The sequence below is a fragment of the Stegostoma tigrinum genome, chromosome 19 (genome assembly GCF_030684315.1).
Source record: "Stegostoma tigrinum isolate sSteTig4 chromosome 19, sSteTig4.hap1, whole genome shotgun sequence".
Classification (NCBI taxonomy): Eukaryota; Metazoa; Chordata; class Chondrichthyes; order Orectolobiformes; family Stegostomatidae; genus Stegostoma; species Stegostoma tigrinum.
The window spans coordinates 41017881-41037279 of NC_081372.1; the positions used below are offsets into that span (position 1 = coordinate 41017881).

General features: G+C 38.4%; 1 long non-coding RNA gene across 5 annotated transcripts in view; it reads left to right on the top strand.

Moving 5' to 3' along the window:
* The first annotated feature begins 94 nt into the window (after positions 1 to 94).
* Positions 95 to 19399, top strand: part of LOC125461644 (uncharacterized) — a 104731-nt gene continuing 85426 nt past the window's right edge. For 3 of the 5 annotated variants that reach the window (XR_007249519.2, XR_007249520.2, XR_009446937.1), the window contains exons 1-2: positions 95 to 288; positions 442 to 497. This is a non-coding gene — a long non-coding RNA (uncharacterized LOC125461644). Of the gene's footprint in view, positions 352 to 441; positions 498 to 19399 lie in introns of all 5 variants that reach the window. The other 2 variants (XR_009446936.1, XR_007249522.2) reach the window with 1 other exon arrangement.

Here is a 19399-nt window from a genome sequence, read left to right on the forward strand (position 1 = left end):
TATTGCGAGTGGAAATGGTATGTAAAGTAGGAGGATCAGAGCCAACAGGCTGCAGGCTAATCGTCTCCAGCAAGACTGCACTGACGCCACCACTAGGAGGACGTGCTCGCTCGCTCGCTCGTTCGTTCAGAAGGTTTGAGTAAAATCCATGGCAACCGGTGCTTTCAGAATGGAGGATTCCCCCCTAGATAGAAATATTCAAGCTGAGGGGGAAACAACAGTTCACACTGCATTATTAAAAGGGGCAACTCATCCCTGCATTTTCTGAGACACACATGCCAATGCGAGGTAAATGCTCTGTGTATATCAATAGACTCAATCAGGTTGTTTGGTTCTCAAAACATATAAAACGTGAGTGTTATGATTAATGAATATAATTTATGTCAGAATTGGCTTGGAGTTATGTTTCAAAGCATGACCGTTACGGTTTATTATTTTCAGTTAAACCCATCGTATACCGGAGGTGTGGTATCCTGGATGAGCTACATTTCATCCAGGTACGTACTTTTCATTTTGGAAATAAACTGCTTTTATGCTTGAATGAAACGCAGGATTGCCAGTGCTTTGGTGGACAATGGAAAGTAGAGAATTACAAAGGAGCTTCAAATAAAGCGACGTAATAAGAAATAGATCAAATTTGCGCTAGTCATTGAAATGCGACATTTAATTTTCTTCCCTGTGTTTTAATATATTTAGCGTTATGTGTATTTATTCATTTTAGTCCAGTTCCATCTACGTTTGTCATGCTTTTGACACTTTTTGATACCTTGATTCACTCAACCTAAATGATGTTTACAGCAGATTGATTTGCAAGTAAACATGAACTTATTGCAACAAATTGCTGTTTATTTACTGAAGACTTGCAGTAAGTGCATCAAATGTTGTTTATAGATGGCTCTCCTTAAGGTGCTGCTTTATTTTTAGTTACTTGTAATTTGCAGAGCATGGATGTAGCTCTGGATCAGCCAACAGCTAACACCCTTCAATGAGCTGACAGCCTAGGCTAGAAAATCTGTTATTTGTCCTTTGCAGTTGCTTATTTAACCTAATCATATGGAGTAAAACTGGAAAGTGTTATCAACCCATAGTTAGCAGATTGGAATTTGGGAGCATACTGCAAAATTAAGATTTACATTTGAAAGCTTTAATGACATTCATTTTAATTTATTTAAGGAAACCTTCTGCAATTTGCAGTTCTCCATAAAAATAGATGTCAGAATTGTTATTTATCAATAATTTATAACGGTCATTCATTGAAAGCTTAATGAATGATCGTTATAAATTATTGATACAATTATGTTATTTTATTACTAATTTATCATCAAAAGTCTTCACAAAATCAAAAATACAAGAAACACATGGTTCTTGGATTAATATCTGTTAGGTCAAATGTCAACATTTTAATAGAACATCCTACATTTTGTTTCCATTTCAGTTTCTACCATTTCAGTTTATTTTTCATTTTTGCTGAGGGCCATGTTAGCTTTATTCAGTGGCACTTTCTTCTCGAAGTTAGAAGGCTTTAGACTTACATCACACTGCAAAATGTGAGTGCATAATCTTTGCTAGCACCTAGACAAGTGACAAAAACTGCATTCTCAGAGATGTTATTGTCAGCAGATGTTAAACTCAGACCTGGCTGCCATTTCAGGTGGTCATGACAGCTCCAGAGTTCCGTTTGAAATAACGTAGGAAATATTCTTTCTGTCATGGATAACTTTTCTTCCAGAATAAAAAAAACAAAAAAGAGACTATATATTCAATATCAGTTGGTGGGAACTTGAGATGTGCAAGTCAGTGGTGTGTTTACAGTAGCAAGTTACATTTCAGTAGCACCTTTAACAAATCAGAACATTCCAAGGGTTCATTGAAGCACTGACAAACAAAATTGGATACCAAATGACAACAGAAGATACCACAGCAGGTGATGAAATACTTTATCAGACAGATAAGTGTTAAGCATTTTAGAGAAGGACCGAAAGAGGTCTAAGAAGGCAAATCTAGACCTTAATAAGTAGGCAACTGACCATATGGGTGACAATGGAGTGATAAAAATGAGAACTACACAGAGGCTAGAATTGAAGAAATACTGTCATTCCAAAGGATTGATGGACCAAATCACAGAGAGATATGGTGGGGTTGAAGCTATGGAGACTTTGAAACTGAGGATGAAAAGGTTAAAATTGAAATGTTTCCAGAAGAAGGGCAATTGTAGGTTAGTGAGCATTTAGGTGATGAGTGATGTTAATTAGATTCTGATGGCCCATTCGGTTGAATTACACTTTTATTGTGGTGGTGGCTTGTTGGGCTTTTTCAGAGAACGGTTAAAAGTCATGACATGATGATGAAGACATCTAAAAAGTATACTGTGCAAATGTCTGATTACAAATATGATTGAAAGTTCTAAATGTATGTGTAGATATTAATGGTGAAATATTTTGTTGAACATTCTAACCTCAGGAGAGGGATTAAAAATTTTTCAGATGTATAAAATTCATAGTAATGCCAGTTGTTGTACCTGATCAATATCTTTGAACTTCCCCTCAATTATTAGTCAGGAACAAATTTCACTAAAATTTCACTTCTTTGAAGAACCTTTGCAGGTTAGTGAGCATTTAGGTGGTGAGTTGTTATTCATTTTCAAAGAATTGAAAATTTGGAGATAGCTCATGAGATGTACAGATATTCTTTTGAAAAATGTGGACTCAATTGGCTAGATCAGTGATTGTCAAATTTTTTGCATCGTAAGTGCCGCCAACCATTTTGTTAAAAAACACTGGTCCCACCAAAATAAACAAACGCTCACTTTTTTTTCCCAAGACATGTATTTTTATGTTTACATGCATTTTTAGCATTACATTTAACATTGATGAAAATTTGGAAGGATATTAAAAGTAGCAATGATTTTGATGAGAATTAAGTTTTATTGTTAAGTTATTAAAATAAACTAAGATAATGATTTCATCATTAGTGAGAATCATGTGGCTGTATGTCAATTCTTGGACTCCTACCCAAATGATCAGGTGGGACACATCCCATTAGATGAGAAACACCTGGTTAGATGATCTTATTTTACTTTGCATACTTTCATTCTCCTTTCCTGAAGGAGTTTATTGATTGTCGCATATCCTTTGGTACATTGGCAAAGTACCAATTACTCTTGAGTGAGAGTCACTGGTGGCTGTTAATAAGTAACTGAGGCTGATGGCTGGGCTTATGTTTTCCTCAGAATCTAATAGTGACCAGGAGCAAGAACTCCCCTTTCAAATCCTTTTATCAGAAACACAGAATACAAGCTGCCCCTACTATTGCCTCAACTGAGACCAAGTAATAGCTTAGAAAAAAATTATTTTGGGCCCTTCTTGGTCTGAGCTACTAGGCAATGCTCTTAAAGTTCCTTCATGTAATACAGACGTGTCACACATATTGGGCCATATTTTCTTCTTTATTGATAACTTTAGCAAAGAAGAAGTGATGCAATTGCAAATGCATGCGCCCTTGGCACTTTCAGGTTGCTCTATGTATGGCATTAATGGTGCAAGATGTTATTATTGCTAACAAATAATTTCCCTGATCCCAGATAACAAAGTGTGGATTTGGATGAACACAGCAGGCCAAGCAGCATCTTAGGAGACAATGGCTGACCCTTCATCAGAAGGGTCTAGGCCCGAAACTTTGTTATCTCGGATTCTCCAGCATCTGCAGTTCCCATTATCTTTGAAACATTTCAGTGATCCTCTTGTTCTCAGCATTCCTTTCTGTTTAAAAATGAAAATCCAGCCTTAAATTTTAACAACAGCCTAAATTCAATGCAGCAAAAACTACATAGCTCAGAGGCTGTCCATTGACCATTAGATAGGTCGTGGGAGAGAGGACAATGGGGTTTCAGCAGAATTTGTCCTTGGATATCCTGGAGTGTGGGAGTGGAATCTGGTGTGATAGGTGACTTTGTACATGGAACTTGGAGAAGCTCTCCATACCCCACAAAATAAATCTTTTCAGTTTCTTTTTGAAGCTTAAATGAATGTCTGTCAGGTTTCACTGGTCAGCGTGACCATTGCTGTCACTGTAGTCAGCAAGCTGGCTAAGTTGCTTCAAGATACTGCACTAATAAAGTCCCAATTAAGGTGGCTACAGTTGTGCCAAACAGTCAACTTTCAGCGCGTCTGACCCCATCAATTAGATGCGGTACTTTTAAGTTCAAAACATGATGGCCTGAGGGAAAGGTTTGTCATTTGATGGCACTTTTTAGAAAAAGTAAATGATGGTATAACAGCATTGCTGGCTAGGTCAGCCTTTATTGCCGATCCTTAATTGCCCAGAGGGCAGTTAGGAGTCAACCACTGCTGCTCTGGGTCTAGAATCACATTTAGGCCAGGCTAGATTGGTCACCATTAGATTTTTATTCCAGATTTTTATTGAATTCAAATTCCACCACCTGCCTTTCATCACGTTGACTGGTGAGATTTGTTATGAAATTTTAAAAAGTTTTTCAAATGATGACACACTCACAAAGTATATCTCAAATTTTCGAACAATGGATATTTTGCTAAGGGAAAGGCACTAAGCACTACAGCAACAGTCTTGAACCAGCAGTGATCAGGGTGCTCAGATGGAGTCATACAGTCTGGAGAACTTTCAGTGAAAGACCACATGATCTGGTTTGTGCGTGGAGTAAGATTATTGCATTTTGAACTCAAATAGAGAAAATTTGACCTTCCTGAAGAACAACAATCCATTGTTTCCTCTCTTTCTCTTGAACTGATTAGGATGTATTCTTAAGATGCTGCTATAAACAATCATGCAGAATATTGAGCTGTGGTCTTATGGGACTCATTAGCTCATATCAATGTCAGTCACGTAAAGTAATTTTGAAGTCAGTAAATGCCCATGAGAAAAGATCCTATCATGCTATTCCTACTCAGACCATTCACCAATTTCAAAATGCTTATGAGAAAGATGTTGCTCAATTCAGAATGATCAAGAGATTATGTTTTCATATTAAAAAGTGGAAAAGGAGAGCATTATGCATTCTATGTCTTGTGCCAATGTGATATCAAGATCAACCACTGAGGGAAGGGAGATTTAAATCAGCAGGTTTTATCAGAAAAGCACAAACTTACCACTCAAAATGCAGAGACATCATCTTTGAGTTCCTTTTTCAAATCAGCTGTGTTCTCTTAAAAGTGACTGATGATGAGCTGTAAAGTTTACCATGGTGTGAAACCATGTAACTACCTGTCATGTAGGACCATATTAACAATGATGTAAAAGCTGATGAAGAAATCTACAGTGGCTCCTCTGTGTTGAGACACTTCACACATCAGTGAAAACCGCAAAGATACTAAGCGATAATGGGAACTGCAGATGCTGGAGAATCCAAGATAACGAAGTGTGGAGCTGGATGAACACAGCAGGACAAGCAGCATCTCAGGAGCACAAAAGCTGATGTTTTGGGCCTAGACCCTTCATCAGAGAGCTGTCTGATGAAGGGTCTCGGCCCAAAACGTCAGCTTTTGTGCTCCTGAGGTGCTGCTTGGCCTGCTGTGTTCATCCAGCTCCACACTTCGTTATCTAAGATACTAAGTGAGTTGAGTGCCATATTTTCTACAGAGAACTTGGATTCCATTAAAGCCAATAAACTTTTTCAACCTTTGCAACTGACAGTGGCATGGGTAGCTTTGTGGCAGGGGATGAAACCTGGTTCAGTGGGTAGCACTGATGCCTCACAGCGCCAGCAACCCAGGCTTGATTTGACCCTCAGGCAACTTACAGTGTGGAATTTGCACATCCTCCCTGTGTGTGCATGGTTTTCGTCCAGGTGCTCCGGTTTTCTCCCACAGTCCTAAGATTGCAGTTGAGGTGGATTGATCATGTGAATGCAGGGTTACAGGGATAGAGTAGGGAGTTGGATCTGGATGGAATGTTCTTCAGACAGTGTGGACTGAATGGGCCCAATTGTCTGCTCCCATGCTGTAGGGATTCGATGATTCGTAATTTTTTCCCTTAATTTTATGATACAGTATTTCAATTTTGAGAATGGGGCCTAGCATTTACTTTTGGATTTCAACAGATAGCCAGGAAACCTTGGAAACAATTGAAAAGAAATATCCAAAACAAGTGTCTTTGATCGGAACTTAGGGAGCCTTTCCAATATTCAACAAATGTTGATTTCAGAAATACAAGGTTACCAAAAATTGAATTCAAAAGACATTGTTACAGTTTGGCTCTTATATTGCACAATGCAAAGTGGTTCATTGTTGGAAACCTTGATGTGGATGCTGAAAACGTTATTTTCAAGTGATGGTTTAATTTAAATATTTCTGGGAGTAGAACAAAACAAATGCAAACTATTGATGCTGTAGGCCAGCTACTATCAGGCTGTTGAAAAACTGGAAACTTATTACAAATTACTTTCAGAATGTAGGTGAGCAACCTTGCCTTGAAATTCTATGGAAAAAAATGTTTGATGCTGATTTATTAATGAAGTGGCTGAACATTACATTCTCTTTGTCAGTAATGCTCTGAGAGTATCCACAGGCTGTATTGAAGTTCTAGAGGGCAAATTATTCAGTGTCCTGTCAGTCTCTGAGCTGATGAATGACATGAGGAGGACCCTGAAGGAAGACTTCTAGACAAGGCTCATAGTGAAATATGAAGATATGGCAGGAGAATGTGAGAGACTTTAGAACTTTGTTTCAAAAGAGTCAAGAGGTACTTGTTTGACAGATTAGACTTGTCCAAAAACAATTTTCACAACCCAATGTTCAATGTTGCACTTGCGAATGCTGTGTCATTTGAAGAATCCTGTGACTGTGTTCAAGCACACAGTCTTAAAGGAATTGACAAGGACGTGTCGTATGAAGCATTTGGCAGAGACTGCTCTGGTGATGTTACCTAGCAGGATGATGAAACGTCTGCAATCAAACATACCAGCTTGGCGAGTTAGTCTACCAACTTCATCCACAACCCGAGCTACAAATCTTCTCAAAAACTTTAAACATTTTGTCTTTGCTTGAGATTAAGTATTGCAACAGCAGTGAGGAATGTTATCTGGATTTTTTTCAGCAGTGCCTGGGGAGAAGTATTGATGAACATTAAGAAAATCACCTCTGACATAACTTCTGTACCACGCAGTGACATTCATCCAGAATATATTTTGCTCCATGATGATTGCTATTTATGAACAATAAAAGCACAGCCTTGAAATAGACAGTGTAAAACTTCCAGAGAAATGGCTATACTGGGAGATTAATATACTTATACAAGCTATCAGGAATGGACAGAAGTATAAACACTAATTGTTCCTTCGGTGGGATCATTGATGTTAAATTGTTATTAGACTACATACCTTTGTTATTAATACAATTAATATCAGCAAATATTACTTAGGCAATTCAGTATTGTATTTACTGTTGTAGTCCTCATTATAATTAATTATATTGGCAAATCATGAATTTGTAGCCATTTGTAAATGGGCAAATATGCACATGTGCAGCGATTGGATGCCCAATGGGATACCTCTGTCCGGTACAGTGATCCTGAGTCTCCATACCAATGACTGTGTATTGATAAGCTGACCTGAGTCAGGCAAATTCCTCAGCTGCCTGGCATTAAAATGGTCACAGCTAGTATTGGAAAAGAAGATTTGTTTAACTCTAATATCCAATCAATTCTTGTGAGGCAATAATATAGAACCTAACTTTGAGCAAGGAGGCTTGTGTTCAAATCCCATCTACTGCAGAGGTTTATAATAATATTGCTGAACATATTGATTAGAAAATATCTGACTTTAACACACAGTCTGCTACTATCAGTATTCAACCTTTAGAATACTTCAGACTGATAATCCAAGTTGAATGGAAATTTAGGAACCTAGCACTTCACAGAATATAAATGAAGCCACAGGGGATGTTCAAACAAATCTAAAAATGTCAGACTTAAATTAGAAAAAGAGATGAGAGGACACACTTCTGGGAACCAGGGACTCAGCGTGGCTACGTAATTCTTATCACTGATAATGGGAACTGCAGATGCTGGAGATTCCAAGATAATAAAATGTGAGGCTGGATGAACACAGCAGGCCAAGCAGCATCTCAGGAGCACAAAAGCTGACGTTTCGGGCCTAGACCCTTCGGTCTAGGCCCGAAACGTCAGCTTTTGTGCTCCTGAGATGCTGCTTGGCCTGCTGTGTTCATCCAGCCTCACATTTTATTATCTAATTCTTATCACTATCTGCTTTTCCCAGCATTGCCTAAAATGCACTGTTTGAAGAACAGGAACACTTTAATTTAGCCCTGCGCGTGATATGTTGATGACCTATGTTTTTGGTTATGAAGTGCCATGGGGTGTTTTGCAATGTTAATGGCCCCATGTAATTCCAAGTTGTTTATGTCAGAAGAATTTCTGGCCCCAAAGGTCAATGGATGACTGTTGTAATATTTGCACTTGGACCCTAACTGGCAATGCTTTCTGAAGCAAATATTGTTGAATTTTGCCTACCTGCCTCACACACATAGAAAATCTGATGCTGGCTCAGCATTCGGAATAGTCCAGCTGACATCATCTGAGATGTCAAGGTGCTCCCAGATCCTCTATGGATGAAGTCTGAACCTGTTGATAAAAGAATAGTGTTTCCTTTTATTTGAATTTCCGTCCCTCATCTGGATCCCCCTCTTAGGACCTATTTGGTCTACCATTTCCAAGATGAGGGAAAGTGAGCGTCCCCAGTGTAGGGTGTCCTTATTTTGACACTGCCCTTAGTGTCACTCGCCTTGTAGAAGTTCTGCCTTATATGAAGTCTTGACTACAAAATCCTGAGATCGGCAAATATGCTGGTTGTCTGCTGTTTTAAGGTAAAGATCTCCAATTGTCTACTGAGGTTATTGTGGGCATCCAACTGAATCCTCAATGAAATCAGCCCCGCTGAATCATTGTTGAATAGCTAGAAGCTGTTCGTTGTCATGCTGTGTTCTATGTTTTTTCTCAAATTAGATGCATTAAAAGGTGATAACCTGTTCAACACAGTTCCCTGAGATCTTTAAGTGTACTTGTTTAGTGTTTCTTATTAAACTGCATTGCAAGGCTCTTCCTACATCTTTCTATAACCTTTCACCAACCTTCATTATTATTAAGAAGCTGAGATTTTTAAGTACATTCATTAAAGATTTTATGTTGTATTAGGTAAAAGTTAATCTCTTAACTGTATACCAAAAGAGAGGGAAGCAGGATAATCTGTCCTTTCATCACTTCAGTGTGGGAGTGAATAGTGATGAGTTCTTTATATCTGAGTAATGTTAATACACGCTCTAAAATTTTCATGAATTTTATTTGTCAGCTGAAATGAAGATTGATGGATCATGTGTGAAGTACCCAGAAATTCATTTAAATGAGTAATGGCATCAAACTTCTTAAACCATTGTTTAAGTCATTTGCAAACTTGGCTAAATTATTTCATTACAAGTTTATTTCAAAGTCTGAAAGTTTGAAAGAATGGCTGCAATTTTGAGAGCAATAACCTGACACCCATCCAGGTATCATAAGCAACTATTTGAACAAGCAGGAAATGGAGCTGAATTGCAGAGAATTTGCATTCAAGGGGAAGTAAGGATGCAGTTTTTGCTGGCAAAGTGATCTATGACTAGTGGCAGTTATCAATGAACAGAGACCTTCTTGCTTGCCATGTGATTAATTCTCAGGTAGGGAGAGAAAGACAGAGAGAGAGAGACAGCGAGCGAGAAAGAAACACAAAAATTATGAACAGAAGTAAGCAATTTAGCCCCTTGAACCTTGCTTCACCGTTTAATAACCTCATGGCAGATGTCATCTGGGCTTCAACTCATCTTACTGTTCGGTCTCCATAACCTTTCAACACGTAACTAATTAAAATCTCTCCTTGTAAGATAAACCCCTCATCTCGGGAATCAATCTATTGAATCTCCTCTGAATGTCTCCAATGCAACTACGTTCCTCCTCAAGAGGACCAAAATTTTTTGAAATACTCCGGTGCAGTCTCACTAATGCCTTGTACAGTTTAAACAATATTTGTTTTATTCGTTCATGGGATGAGGACATCGCTGACTAGGCCAGCACTTATTGTCCATTCAAGAGGGCAGTATTGCTGTAGATGTGGGGTCACCTGTAGTCCAGATCAGATTAGGATGGCAGTTTCCTTCCCTAAACAACATTAGTGAACCAGATGTTTTCTTTCTTCGGCAATCAACAATAGTTTCATTTCCTTACTTTTATACTTTATTCCTTTACCAATAAATGGTAAAATTCCACTTGCCTTCCTAATTACCTGCAGGATCTGCATACTAGTTTTCTGCAATTCGTGCATATCCCTCTACACTAAAACACTCTGAAATTTCTCTCCATTTAAGTAATAGTTTGGTTTTCTATGCCTCTGAGCAAAATGAATAACCTCACACTCATCCATATTAAATTTCATCTTCCAAATTTTGGCCAATCCACCTAACCTTATCTATATCTATTTGTAAGTTTATTTTTCCTCATTGCAACTTGCTTTCCCACCTATTTTTGTGTCATCTGCAAATTTGGCTATATTAGAGAGAAGGTTCGAGTTCTTTCCCAGCTCGGGAACAGTTTAAAATAAAAGTAACCTGAAGGAAGAGATAACAAGGTGTAGAGCTGGATGAACATAGCAGGCCAAGCAGCATCAGAGGAGCAGGAAAGCTGATGTTTTGGGCCTAGACCTCTGGTGAAGGTCTAGGCCCAAAATGTCAGCTTTCCTGCTCCTCTGATGCTGCTTGACCTGCTGCGTTCATCCAACTCTACACCTTGTTATCTCAGATTCTCCAGCATCCACAGTTCCTACTGTAACCTGAAGAGAACCAATTTATTTTTCCTGAGACAGTTGCTGTAACCTGTGACCTTTTAACTGATAAGTCAGAGACTTTTTACTGTGTGCCAGCCACATTATGTCTCCTATCAACATGTGGAAGCGTCTGGACAAAGATGATTTAAGCACTGTGGAGCCAGCAGAAGAACCATTAGGATCATCTCAACAACAGAACCTAAGAACAAAGTCTGTTACGTGCATGTATGTGTGTGTAAGGAGGAGTCAATGAAGGGATTAGAGTTTAATTAGTGTTATTATAAGACAATGAATTATAACTGTTTACCATTGCTTGAGTTTAATTACTTGTAATAAATGGTGATTCTGTGCTTTCTATTGCTGTCAGTCCGAAAGACAAATAGATTGGGGAAATTTGTATATTTTTAAAAAGTCATTGCACCCATTGGTGTCAGCAACTTTTTTTTATCTCATTCCAGGTAGAAACAAACAAACAAAAAGCAGAGACAGAGATGAACACACTTAGAGATGGGCAACTTGATCTTTAGCAGTAGGATGTTGCAAACACAACCAGACACGTGGCAGCATGGTGATTCAGTAGTTAGCACTGCTGCCTCACAGTGCCAAGGGCCTGGGTTTGATTCCATTCTCAAGCGACTGTGTGGAATTTGCACATCCTCTCTGTGTCTGTGTGGGTTTCCTCTGGCTGCTCCAGTTTCCTCCCACAGTCCAAAGATGTACAGGCTAGATGAACTGGCCATGCTAAATTGCCCATAGTGTTCAGGGATGTGTAGATTAGGTGGGTTACAGGGGGAGGGGTCTGGGTGGGATGCACCGAGGGTCAGTGTGGACTTGTTGTCCCAAAGAGCCTGTTTCCATGCTGTAGGGATTTGATGATGATGGTCTATGAAAGACTGTGAGAAGAATGGGGTAGTAAAAAGATGATTTTAAAAATCAATGTTGTTAAACAAGCTGATCCACATGATGCTCATTAGTTTTACTATATTAAAAAACAAGTTGCACAATGGAAATTAGTAAAACATCTGTAATTATGTTCTGGATTTTCAAATTACTGTGAATAAAGCAGGTGAATGATTCATATAAAGCCTTGCCGCACCCAAAACTAACTGCTCTGAATCTTTGAAGAAATATATGCACAGAAGACATGATTGGCTGTTCCGGATGACCAAGGATATTGTAACATTTCTCTGGCTTTTATATTATAGAAGTCAGTACAGAGATTTGTAAATCAGCTCCTTAGCTAAAAGTAAGATACTCAATGCTTCAGGAGTGACTATGGAGAGTGAACCTGAGACCGTTCCAATGGCAGTTTCAAATTTGTAACACTTGTATTTTTTTCAAGTTCGTACTTTGGAAGAACTGACTGAATTTTAGTGGAGAAGCAAATCCTAAAAAGGCTAATACAAATGCTTTGCTTATGAAAGCTTTGAGGCACCCTTAGATCTAAAGAATTAGAAGAAAGCATCACATTGATTTCCAGTGCATTGCTCAAACTGATAAAGTAATGCAGCATGAAGGTCAGTTGGATATGTGCAAGTTCAGACTGCTCACATTTACAATCCACTTCTAATTCTAAATTCTGAAGGACATGGTAAATCGTACCAGCATCCCAATTATTTCCCTCAGGCAAAGTTATTAGAGATGTGTCATGTGGGCTCTTACAGATAAGCAGAACAGAAAGTCATGTCAAATAGCCTACACTCTTCAAGAATTCTATTTCAACTCTGTTGGAGGTGGGGGTACTTTTGTATTGTGTAAATGGCTATCAGGAATAAATCAACTGTGCTCCACTTTGGAATAGTAATACATGCATTTAATTAACTGAATTGAAAATATAGAATTTAACTGTCAAAATGCTTATATTTTAAAAGAATAATCCTCTCATATGTATAAAATTCAGAATCTTATTAATTGAAACGAGGTCATGATATGTATTCCACATTTGTTATTTCATAAGCCTTAAATAATTTTACTGTATTTCTAGGAATTATATCATTAAATAGATCAATGAATATATTAAATGTGTGCATTTATTTCTTGAAATTAAAAGAAATTCAATATTTTTTAATGGAAAATGTCAAATTCTATTCACACTGGATCAAAAAAGAAAAAATTTATTTTATTTCCCGGTCTAATCATTCACACAATTGTCACTGCAATGCCATAAGATTTATTTTTGGCAATTATTTGCTGATTTTCTTTTGTTTTTGTAGTTACACAAACCTACACAGAGCTCAGGAAACAATTCCCTTTAAGTCTTTGTCCACCTATCCCATCTCTGTATCCCAATCACAGCTTGAGGTGCAAAGTAGAATTGATACATGCTGACAGAAATTTCCCAAAGATTTAGTTGATAAACCTAGATGTAGTAATATAGAGGCAAAGAGACTCCGAGATCCGCCCCTATTCTGCACACAGCAGTTGGTCTTTTTGTTATGCTATAGTTGCCCTCAATATCACCGTGCTAAGTGCAAGAAAATAAGCCTCTAATCGATAAACAATGATCTTCACTGAAAAAGGGTGTGCTGTGGACTGGATTGGGTTTGCTTGTAATGCCTCGGTAATTACATAGCCTGCAGCCATTATTAACTAGCCTTCCACATGAAAAATAGCCATGTGAGCAAGGGACTGGTGAGTACCTGTAAAGAACTTTCCAGTAGAAGTCAGTCAGGTGACTGTGTGGAGTTTACATGCTCCCCCTGCTCCCCACGGGTGTGGGTTTTCTCCAGTTGCTCCAGTTTCCTCCCAGAGTCCAAACATATGCAGGTTAGGTGAACTCGCCATGCTAAATTCCCCATAGTATTCAGGAATGTGAAGATTGGGTGGATTTCCCATGAGAAATGCAAGGTTATGGGAAAGGGTATGTTCATGAGTCTGGGTGGGATGCTCTTTGGAGAGTTGGTATGCTTCTGAAGGCCTGCTTCCACACTGTGGGAATTCTATGATTTAGGTCAGGTGAAAACTAGGAAAACATCTCATTGATGGTTGGTTTATCCTTTTCATAGAAATAACAGAATGCTATGAAATAACTGGATCCATATATTTATCCTCCAGCTCACAATATTTTTTTCCCCACAAAATAAAGCATTTTATTCATTGTTACACCATTTCATAAATCATTTTATCTGTATTGTTTTTACAGTATGCCTTCAAAAAAGCATCCAGTACAAAATTATGTTTTTAAGACTTTACATAAATCAGATAATAGATTTAATAATTCTATGGGAAGTCAAAATAATTGTTTAAACTGATCTCTGCTATTGCTGAATGAGCCTGAGAACTTGACAAATGAATATTGATCAGAATGCATTACATTTCAGCCTCCCTCTGTGGTCATGAGAATTACGGCACTATTAGTCAAATTATTGAAGGAAGCATATAAATATAAATTTTGATGTGTAATGTCCCATAAGAAGTATACCTTCAAGAGAAGGTGTACAGAATCATGTAGGGGCCTAAATGACATGAGCAGTGGTAAGATATGTGACAGAATCGCTTGAGACGTGTGACAAATCCTAATCATGACATTGGGAGTGACTCGCTGTATCTTTTAACTTACAGCCATCACAGAGGGTTTCTCACTAGGCAATGGCGAGTTGCCTATTAAGCGAGATTATTGCTAATTTAGTACCTGATTAACTGCACATCTCCCCTTATTAATATGCAGTTTCCTATCTTGCCAAGGTGTGAAACAAGTTGGGCATTGAAAATTCGTGAGATGGAAGTCAGAGTAGGACCTGGCAATTTCAATTCACAGCTGGCTGCAAACAGCCTCGGTGTTACTCAGCATGAAACAATATCTTACAGTTCAGTCCATTGGCTTGGCATCTGATATTTGCCAACCTTTCAGGAGCCTAATCTCTTCTCATTTCCAGTGAATGGCAATTGTTCCAACTTGCTTTTTGTTTTGGCAAGCTTTAGTACTGGTTTCTAAGTTTGGGAGAGAGAGGGAGAGACGAACTTTCAGTGTGCTGGCTGTCGTAAGCCTATGTTACTTTCTCTTTCTTTGCTGCTCTAAAGCAAGATGCTAAAGTTTGAGTTTTATAAATTCCAAAGTCTAGCTCCCTTGTCACTTTCAAACTGAATACTTCACAGGTGACTTTTCAGTTCCTAACGTGAATTTATCATGTAAATGTGATTACAGTGTGGCTAGTTTTGCATTCCAAATGGGTTACCTGGACTTATCAGATGATCACAACACTCAATTTATGTCAATAGTATCCTTTTCCAAATCATTTTTGATCCATGAATATCTCAGGCATTAAAGCCAAATGATGAAAGTTGAACATTGTTAGTCCATTTCACTATGATCATAATAACCCAAAATCAGAAACTAGATTTGACATTGTACCCAACCGAAAATAATGTGATACCAGGTTTGTGAACAGAATGTACAAGCCAGTCCAAGTTCCTAGCTCTGAAGAAACTGGTAGACTCTGGACTACGATTTGAGTAAGACATAATTAATTCATGATTGGTTTTGAAGTAGTTCGAGACATCCCGAGGCACTACAGGTAATAAATAAATGCAAATTATTTCATGTTTCCTCTGTTTATCTTCTTCTCGTTCAATTTGAAGGAGAAGTTTAGTTAGATTCATAATATTTACAGCAGCGATTATATCTGCAGAATTTGAATAAATGACACAGTTCAAAGCTTACCTCCAGGCAATAACTCCCTTAAAGCAGCAATTTGAAATGTCTGTATAAACTATTAATTATTCAGTGTGTCAGCCAGCTTGTTGTCTGTCCCGTCCTTTAAAGAGCAAAACATTCAAAGTTATTACCTCGAACTAAGGTGTGCCCTTTGAACTGTGATTAGACAATTTACCTCTCATAAATCGGAATGGTGTTTCATGAATTTGGAATGCAAGTAACCTTTTCTAATGGCCTATCATGCTCTTCATTCCAGTTGACTGGTTTCAGGATTCCTGCTTACAGCCCCACTGCTTGATATAAGTAAAGAACAATGGTGCCAGCATCTCAATATTTGAACTGCTCAAATTGCAACTCTTCCCCATCCGCATCATGAGAAAGTTAATGGGTGACAGAAGGCATCTGGATGGGCATATGAATGGGAAGGGCTGAGAGGGATATGGGCCAAATGCTGGCAAATGAGATTAGATTAATTTAGGACATCTGGTCGACATGGATGAGTTGGACCAAAGGATCTGTTTGTGCTAAACAATTCTATGACTTTATGCCATAAAGGTGGATTTTAATTCAGGGAGGACTACTGGCAAGAAATCACCTTGATTGTTTAACTTCATGCCCAGAACGGCAACCAGGCTTGAAGAGATAATTAGCCTACTCTTGTTCTTATGTTCCTAAGAGTGACCTATCAGGTACCAAGCAAATGGAAAGAGGGATCTTGCAGAAGGGAATTAAGTCCTGTGGCTTTGCTTGTGCAGCCGAAATGGAAATTTAGAGGGCTGTTGTGGTACAGTGTTAGTATCCCTACCTGTCAGCCAAAAGGCCCAGGCTCAAATCCTCCCTGTTCCAGAGGTGGGTAATAACATCTTTAAACAGGTTGATTAGAAAATAATTTTCTTTGACTCATCTTCATCCTTACCAATTTCCAACGATGATTTGCTTCAGCCTAACAGATAAGCTGTGATGGATTTCCCATTCTGGTTAAAATGCCCTGGCATTTTAGTTGTGTTGTCTTTAAATAGTAGACTAGTCTTGCATTGTTTTAAGAGTATTAATATTGTATTAATAAACCAACGACTTCACTAAAAGCAGTTTCAAGAGTTGTCCAAGTCTGCTGCTTTGCTGAACTGGACACAGATGGGTGAGTGCCAAAGACAAAGGATTTGACCAATGATAATATTTCAAACATCACGAATATGTAGTAAAATGGAACCCTGCATTGCATCGCACCCCTTAAAAAAACAATTATGGACTATCTAACGATTTTAGAGTGCAAAAGCACACAAAGAACAACTCAGAAATGTAACCAAATCAAATTACATGTTCATAAGCAAACTATATAAGAAATCAAATAAACCTTAAGATGGACACTGACACTGTCTTCCAGATCTAAGATTAGTGATTGGCATCAGAGTAACTGATGTCATTGTTGGTGTCACTTGTTTTGCAAAATGTGGACAGGTCAGAGAATTGCTGCGGGCCAGTATTTCACAAAAGGCTTCAAATTCATATGATCCGCTGACAAGACTCATCACTATAGATTTAAAAAAAACACTAATTTGTGCATTAAGATCAATCACCAAATTGCACATTCGAACTCCTAGCATCCAGCATATTTGCACAAGAACCACCTCTCCAATCACATCGGCGAAGCATGTTCATCTGTATCAAATCATAAGGATGTGTTTCTTAAAATTGTTTATCGATCTCTCATGTATTACTGACATTGCTTCATGGCATCAGGTGCCTGTGTCCCTTGCTTTGTTGGACATCCAGGCCGCAGAATTCTATCCCCCTTCTATGATACACAAGTTTCTGTGTTGGGTTGTTTGTCATCTTCTTTCATGGTGTTGTGGCAATCTAGTTGTGCTTGAAACACTGATGGATTTATTGTACCTTGTGCTTAAAGTGTGATGAATTCTACTTTTTATAGTTCTCTTTGTGCTGAAAGCTAGCATTCAGTGAAAATGGCAAAATTGTAATATTCAGGACTAAAACTTGTTATGTAGCAACCATCAAATCTGCCCAGTGATAGGGTAGAACTTATTGCAAGAGTTGCAATACATCATATCGGACATTTGGGATCACTGAAAATCAATTCCAGAGTCTCAGATGGTTGGAGAAAAGGACAGAGACAGTGGAAGGCCTTGTGATAACAGTGATGATTTTTAACTTATCCTGCAGGGAAGGTAGCTAAAGTGAGGTATCAAATGTGGTTGAATGGCTCCATGCTGTTAGAATGAACGCAGGAAGATGTGTGAGAAATTAGAAGGTAGCTAAGAGTCATAGAGCCATACAGCATGGAAACAGACCCTTCGGTCCAATCTTTCCATGCCGAACATAGTCTCAAACTCGACTAATCCCACCTGCCTGCTTCTGGTCCATAACCCTCCAAACTGTTCCTATTCCCATACTTATCCAAATGCCTTTTAAACCTTGTAATTGTGCCCGCATTGACCACTTCCTCAGGAAGTTCATTCCACATGCAAACCCACCCTCTGTGTAAAACAACTGCCCCCATGTCTTTTCTAAATCTCTGTCTTCTCACCTTAAAAATGCACCCACATTCTTAAAATCCTCCATTCTAGAGAAAAGACACCTACCATTAACCCTAGAGGCAACACGGTATGGAGCTGGAGGGACACACCAGGCCAGTCAGCAACAGAGGATTAACCCTATCTATATCTGCCATGATTTTATAAACTTCTATGAGGTCCAGTCTCAACTTCCAACGCTCCAGTGAAAAAAGTCCCAGCCTATCCAGCCTTTCTGGGCTGAGTCAAGAAACAGAAGTCATCTAGAGGATGTGGGAAGTTTGCTAGCTGTGTGATGAGGGAATTATGAGAGGATCAGAAGAAACGTGCGAGAATGTGGGTTGAAAAGCCAAATACACTGTTTGCTTGAAGCAGCCATGCAAGATTAGAACTCAGGGAGAGATTTTAGTTTGGTGACACTAGCTGTGAGTGAAATGTTGGAATTGTGTACAGGAACAGTCGATGAGACAGTCGATGATGTAGCAACTCTTGAGAGGGAGTTTCAAGGTTAGATCAGCAAATCTGAAGATTGTAATCTGTTGTGAATTTTAATGAGATTTGGTTACCCTTAATGTCATTATCATCTGGGGGAAGTTATTGAGAAATCGATGGAATCTGTCTTGATCACATTTGATATTTTTGTATGTGATGTGGGGTGTTCTATCATATCATAGTGCCCATATTTATAAGAACCAGAATAAACATGTAGTAAATAAGTTGGATACATAATGCAGATTGTGTTATTATTGCTATAACTTATATAGTAAAGTCTTGTTCTTTGTTCAAAACTATGGATTTTTGTGGCTTCATTCTCTTAGTAAGGCTCCTAAAACTCACTTCTTGTCAATTTTAAAACTAAAAGTCCCTAACACAACACATGTCTGTATGATAATTTGATAAACTCATTCTCAAACAGAACAGAAAGTTGGTGATCTGGCCTGTGGTCATAACAACAGTCTCAACAGTAAATCTCAGCTATGGTTATTGCACTACAATTGTGAGATGATAATATCACCTGCTTAAATCCCTATGTCTTGGCAAACACTGAAAAACCTGTGGATAAAAATTGTTGATGGATGTCTGCTTTCAAATATCTCTAGTTTTTCTCACAGAATATTGTGCATAGTACTGGAAGTGAGGCAACGTACTTCAATAAAATTCTCGCAGTAACCATATACACTGCATAGGGTAGAGTGAAATAGCAACAACCAACAAAGGCATAATCAGATTTTTTTAGTATAATAATGTTTTATTGCTTGGAGAAATGCAGCAGAATCTCGACAATTTGTGGGCATCCCAGACCAATGGAGGCTATAATATTCTGGACAGTCTGTGAAGCCTAGCTCGGAAACAGAGTGCCAATGTTAGAGAAGGTCA